The sequence below is a fragment of the Solanum pennellii genome, chromosome 5, assembly GCF_001406875.1.
Source record: "Solanum pennellii chromosome 5, SPENNV200".
Taxonomy (NCBI): domain Eukaryota; kingdom Viridiplantae; phylum Streptophyta; class Magnoliopsida; order Solanales; family Solanaceae; genus Solanum; species Solanum pennellii.
In genome coordinates this window covers 19893338-19900487 of record NC_028641.1, presented here as the reverse complement: position 1 = coordinate 19900487, position 7150 = coordinate 19893338, and positions in this window count along the sequence as shown.

Below are 7150 nucleotides of genomic sequence, written 5' to 3'. Positions count from 1 at the left end.
GGAGTCATTCATATTTCCGGCAGATTTTATTATGCTTGATTGTGAAGTAGATTTTGAAGTGCCCATTATTCTTGGGAGGCCATTCCTTGCTACGGGAAGAGCCTTAGTAGATATGGAAAAGGGGCAGATGAAATTTCGGTTGAACAACGAGGAAGTGACCTTTAACATTTGTAGGTCCATGAGGCAGAGTGGTGAGCTTCAATCGGTATCTGCTATATCCTACAACATTATTGAGACATCTGAGACACAAATAGAAGAACGTCTAGGTGTAGAAGCATTAGCGGTAGTGATAATGAATTTTGATAGCAATTGCATTGAAGAGTATGAGTCATTAGTCGCGGCTCTTGATCGAGGTGATGTTTGGTTTAAATCGAAGAAATATGAGTTAGATATGAAGAATCGCGAGTCCCCACCCGCGAAACCATCTATAGTGGAGGCTCCAAAGCTAGAACTAAAATCTCTCCCACCTCATCTCAGGTATGAATTCTTAGGAAAGGGTGACACTTTATCGGTAATCATTGCATCAGACCTGAATGAACAACAAGTTGAGAGTTTGGTGAAAGTGCTAAAAAGGTTCAAAAGAGCTATTGGGTGGACTATTGCAGACATTATTGGGATTCCTCCTGGTATTTGTTCTCATAAAATCCAACTCATGCCTGATCATAAGCCAAGTATTGAGCACCAGAGACGCTTAAATCCTCATATGCAAGAGGTCGTGAAGAAGGAAATCATTAAGTGGTTGGATGCCAGAGTAATCTATCCGATCGCTGATAGTAGTTGGGTATGCCCTGTTCAGTGTGTACCTAAGAAAGGGGGAATGAATGTGGTCCCCAACGAAAAAAATGAACTTGTTCCAATGAGACCGTTTACTGGATGGAGGGTGTGATGGATATTCGGGGTATAATCAGATTTCTATTGCACCAGAAGATCAAGAGAAAACCACTTTTACTTGTCCATATGGGACCTTTGCGTTCAAAAGAATGTCGTTTGGGTTGTGCAATGCACCCGCCACATTTCAGAGATGTATGATGTTGATATTTTTCGACATGGTGGAAGATACTATAGACATTTTTATGGATGATTTTTCTGTGGTTGGTGATTCATTCGAGCGGTGTTTGAACAATTTATTTGAGGTTCTTAAGAGATGTGAAGACTACAATTTAGTACTGAATTGGGAAAAATGTCATTTCATGGTGAAAGAAGGTATTGTTTTGGGTCATCACATTTCAGAAAAGGGCATAGAGGTTGATCGAGCTAAAGTCGAGGTGATAGAGAGACTTCCCCTACCGATCTCTGTGAAAGGTGTGAGAAGCTCTCTTGGGCATGCAGGTTTTTACCAGAGATTCATCAAAGACTTTTCAAAGATTGCACATACATTGTGCAAACTGCTGGAGAAAGATTGTAAATTTTGTTTTGATGAATCCTGTCTTAAAGCATTCGGCGAGCTAAAAGAAAAATTGGTGTTTGCGCCTATCATTATTTCTCCGGATTGGAACAGTCCATTTGAGGTGATGTGCGATGCTAGTGGGGTTGCTCTTGGTGTAGTATTGGGACAAAGAAAGAACAAAATCCTTCACCCCATTTACTATGCTAGTAAAGCCCTAAATGAAGCTCAGAAGAACTACACAGCGACGGAGCAAGAACTTCTTGCAGTAGTCTTTGCTTTTGAAAAATTTCGCTTCTATTTGCTAGGTACTAGAGTTATAGTGCATAATGACCACTCAGCATTGAGATATTTGATGGCAAAGAAGGATGCGAAACCTAGGTTGATTCGTTGGGTATTACTGCTACAAGAATTTGACTTTGAAGTGATGGATAGAAAAGGAACTGAAAATCAAGTTGCTGATCATTTGTCCCGTCTAGAGGATGAATCTATGAGAGAGTTAGGGGACAAGACTGACATTGATGATACTTTCTCCGATGAGCATGTATTGGCTGCTTCACAAGACTTGATTCCATGGTTCGCAGATTTTGCAAATTATCTCGCTAGTGATATTGTTCCATCGGACTTGTCCTTTCATCAAAGAAAAAAGTTCATGTACGATGTGAAGAAGTTTTTTTGGGATGAACCATACTTATATAGGAGTTGTGCCGACGGGCTTATTCAGCGTTGTGTTCCCGAATGTGAGATGTTGAGTGTGTTAGAAGCATGCCATTCCTCACCCGTTGGTGGACATCACAGCGGTATCCGAACCGCTCATAAGATATTACAATGTGGTTACTATTGGCCAACTCTTCATCAAGATGCTCATGAGTTTGCTAAAGCATGTGATCGATGCCAACGAGATAGCGGCATTTCAAGAAAGCAAGAGCTCCCTCTAAACCCCATTCTTGTGATTGAGTTACTTGATGTTTGGGGTATTGACTTTATGGGCCCTTTTGTGAGTTCTCGTGGAATGAAGTACATTCTAGTAGCGGTTGATTATGTATCTAAATGAGTCAAAGCCATCGCCCACGCAAACAATGAAGGGAAGAGTGTCACTGCATTCTTAAAAAAGAATATATTCTCTCGTTTTGGCACCCCAAGGGCAATTATTAGTGATGGGGGCTCCCACTTCTGCAACAGATTGTTCAAGGACTTATTGGAGAAATATGGGGTTCGCCATAATGTGGCCACTCCTTACCACCCTCAAACTAGTGGGCAAGTTGAAGAGTCGAATCGGGAGATCAAACAGATATTGTCAAAAACAATGAACGCCAGTAGAACTGATTGGTCAAGGAGGCTTGATGATGCTCTTTGGGCCTACCGGACATCGTATAAGACTCCCATAGGTATGTATCCATACCAACTTGTATATGGGAAAGCTTGTTATCTTCCGGTTGAGTTAGAGCATAAAGCCATATGGGCTATGAAAAAGTTGAAAATGGATTGGAGCGAAGCTACAGAACAACGGTTAAATGGGTTGAATGAACTCGATGAATTTCGCCTGAAAGCTTATGAAAGCTCAGCCCTCTACAAAGAAAATATGAACAAGTACCATGACCAAAAAATTGAAAAACGAGAGTTTATGGTCGGGGATTCGGTGCTTTTATTCAATGCTAGGTTGCGCTTGTTTCCGGGCAAGCTCAAGTCCAAATGGACTGGTCCTTACTTGGTTACCCAACTATTCCCTCATGGAGCAGTTGAGTTGGAAACAAAGGAGGGTGTGCGGTGCAAGGTGAATGGACAATGCATAAAAACCTATTTCGGGCATGCTGAATCGGCGAATGAAGTGATCGAGGCCTACCATCTTGATGAAGTCTGAGTAATCAAGTGTCCTCAGTCGTGCCGCGACGTTAAATCGGGCACTTGTTGGGAGGCAACCCAATACTTATAGTTTTTCTTTCTAGTAATGGTAGCATTTTCTACTAATGGGTTTTAAATTTGCAGGCACATCACCAGGAAATTCTGCAGAAAATTACTCTGCAGCAGTCACTGACGGATACACCGACGGACCGTTTCAACTGTGACGGACCGTTGCATGAATTAGTCGTGCCAGGTACGTCTTTCTGTTATTTTCAAACTAGGGCACACGCGACGGAACCAATGACAGATTGTCACAACTGAGACGGACCGTTGTCGGGGAATCGTCGCGTCATTAATGAGGCGTATCCGACCCGACCCGGCTTGGGTTTTTAAAAAAGTTCAACATTTAAAACCCCCAACCCTTAATTTCACCCCATTCCTTCACTCTTCCTCCTATTTCCCTCCCTTTTCAACTTCCAAAATCATCTCCCTCTTCAACCGATCATTTTCCCCAAATTCCTAAAATTCATCATCTACTAGTCGGAGCTGCTGCTGTGGGTGTCTTCTTGATCACCAAGTACCTTTCCCTCTTGTTTTTTTTTCAAATTCTTAGGTATGTGTCTCTAATTTCTACTCATTTATATTGCATTTTTGTTTATCAATTAGTATTAGCCTAGTTCTTCTTGATACGTTCATTTTTAGTAAACTTCTGTCTGACCTAGGTTAAAAATCCTCGAAATTGCCGTGTTAAAACCCTAGAAATAGCTGCTTTAGCATTGCTAGTTTACTAGGTATTTGGGTTAGACAAATGTAGGTTAAAACACTACCAATTCGATTTGGGTCATAGGGGACGAATGAGGCATCCCCAGTTCTGTCACTGAGTTACAGAACGAGACCCCGATGACGGACCGTCGTACCCACGACGTACCGTCGTTGGGTCCGTTCCAACAGCCCTAACACCCCACTGTCCAATTTTCTCCAAGTGTCCACCAACGGCCACATGCAACGGACCGTCGTTCCCATGACGGTCCATCCTGCACAACCGTTCTGGTTGTCAGAGACCCTATTCCTAAGGGTCTCTCACTTTTTCTAAGTGTCCTCCAACGGACACATGCGACGGACCGTCATCCCCACGACGGTCCGTCCTGCACAACCGTTCTGGTTGTCAGAGACCCTATTCCTAAGGGTCAGTCACTTTTTCCAAGTGTCCTCCAATGGACACATGCGACGGAGCGTCATCCCTACGACGGTCCGTCCTGCAAAATCTTTCTGGTTGTTAGAGACCCTGTTCCTAAGGGTCTCCATACTTTTTCCAAGTGTCCTCTTACGGACAATTATGACGGACTGTCACTCCCACGACGGACCGTCCTGCATGACCTTTATGATGGTCAGAGACCCCTCTCCTAAGGGTCTCCATATTTTTGTGAAGTGTCCTCTGACGGACACCTACGACGGACCGTCGTACCTCTGACGGTCCATCCTGCACATACCGTCATACTTGTCAGAGACTCTCCTTCAGGGTTCTCCATATAAACATAGTCTAAGTAAGACACGACGGACACCATGACGGTCCGTCGTACTCACGACGAGCCGTCACCTGGTCCGTTGTGTTTCACTATTACTATAGCAATGTCATTTTATTTTAATTTTTATTTATTTATTTTTTGTGGTTTTGCTTGTCTTGTTTGCTCCTTCTACTACTAATATTGATCCTTTACAGGACTATCTACTATGGCACCAAAACAAGATCGAGTCTATGCACGCGGGCGATCGAAGCATGTCGCCCCGTCTGCCCGCCTGGTCATTGGCTCTGATGATGAGCGTGACCCCGAGTACGTGCCCCCAGGCACTTCCATCCCATCCCGTGCTGCACGTGCTTCCAAAGCCACACCCAAAAAAGTGGCGTCCAGCGTAGTCACTGCCTCCCAGTCTGATGAGGAGCGCACACTGACCGGCACACCTTCTGGGTTAGCCACTAATGAAGAAGGAGTGTCTGGCTTCTTAGAAGTTTCGTGGTCGGAGGAAGCCTCCGGATCTGCTGAGGTTCCCGCACCCGCCACCGCTGCAGCGTCGGCCTCGTCTGATGAGGCTGACAGTTCGGAATCCACACCCGGTTCACCAGCTCGTGCTCTCACCCCGGTTACTGACCAGCCCAACCGGTGGTGTGTCGACGGGCAGTTTCAAGTCTATTCCGATGCAAAGTTCCTGAATGACAAAGGAGTTATGACTCGGACACTTACATTGGAGCGGCGGGTCCTTACGGGAAGTCTCCCGACGATGCCTGAGATCCACAATCTCTTCACCAGACATCGACTGGAGTGGACAGCACGTCCGTTGGGACGTTATAGTGAAGAACTGGTCCGAGAGTTCTACGCATCCTACGTAGCGACTCTCCGATCACAGATTGATAGGCGGGCTTCCCCCGCCAAACAGGCCCCACTGGAGCAGGTCCGAGTACGTAGCGTTCAGGTTGATATCTCCCTGCCTGCCATCCGCCGGTTTCTATACGGCGAGGATGTTGATGCTAATCGGACCCCTCTCACTGCCGAGTTTGACTACCGATGGCAGATTGTTAAAGATGGCCAATTCCTGCGTGAGTCATCGCTGAGAGAGACCACCAAAAGGTGGATGGCCCTGCACTTTTCCGTAGATGGAGAGGGTGCCGACTGGGTGACCGAGCCGAAGGGGGCCATCAAGAAAGCCAACCTGACTTTCACGGCGAAGTTTTTGTAGTTGATTGTCCGCCACTGCCTTTCCCCCACAGCCGCTGATAATATCGTCACATGGGATCGAGCAGTACTAATGGCGGCGATGATAGCCGGGTTTGAGGTGGATGTGGCTTCTACAGGCGGTCATGCACGAGAGGGCTTTTAAGGTCACAACTACTTACCCTTTCCCGTGCATGATATTTTCTCTATGCAGGGCCGCAGGTGGGCCTATATGGCACGTTGATCAGCTCAAGACCCCTCTGGGCACTGTTGATATCGGCCTCATCAGGGATGAGGCCAATGAGTTGGCTCCACGCAGAGGTTCCCGTCCAGAATTGCCTCCACTTGTTGACAATCTGGCTGATATGGTAGCATAAGCCCGCACGGCTACGCAGGCGGCTTCCACTGACACTACCCTGGTCGAGTCTATCCCGGGTAGTAGCACTGCCCCGAGCTCCTCTCGCTCGGCCCCTTTACCCAAACTAGTACCGCTTGCTAGGGTCCAGAAATTAGAGGCGCAAATGGCTACATTTCTGCATCATATCCAGCCTTGGATGCAGAGGTATATTGCCGAGGCAGAAGAGCGCTTGGAGCGGAGAATGGTCCAGCACACAGAGCGGAACATTGCTGAGGTTCATCAGCGCTTGGACGCTTTTGAGTTACGGGTGCTAACCCGTCCAGCCCCTCCGGTGGATGTGTCGACCCTTCAGGCTGCGGTCGACAGTCTTCGCGCAGATATTGATATGATCTTAGAGGCTAGGGTGCCTGAGTCTGAGACCCCTTCTGCAGATCCTGCTGAAGACAAAGTGATGGCGGCCCTATTCGCCACTTCAGAGATTCCACCACCTCCCCCTCGAGAACATGCCAAGAGGCGTAGGGGTCGAGAGGAGAATGAGGCGCGAGCACAGAAGAAGGAGCGCCATGAGATGGAGGCTGCGAGGAGAGCCTCGCTTGCTATGGAGGAGGCGCGTCAGATGAGAGCAGAAGAGTTAGCTGCTGGGACGTTTAGCTCCAGAACTGTGGAGATAGCGGGAGGCACTGCTGATAGTGTTGTTGATGCTGAGGACACCACTGAGGGTGTCCAGATTACAGAGGTAGTGGGTTCGGGGGAACCAGACCCACCAGCTTGCTGATCGTCGGCGCTTTGCGCCCCAATTTTGCTTCACCTACCACTCTAGTATTTCAATTTTTTTATGCATTGGGGACAATTGCATGT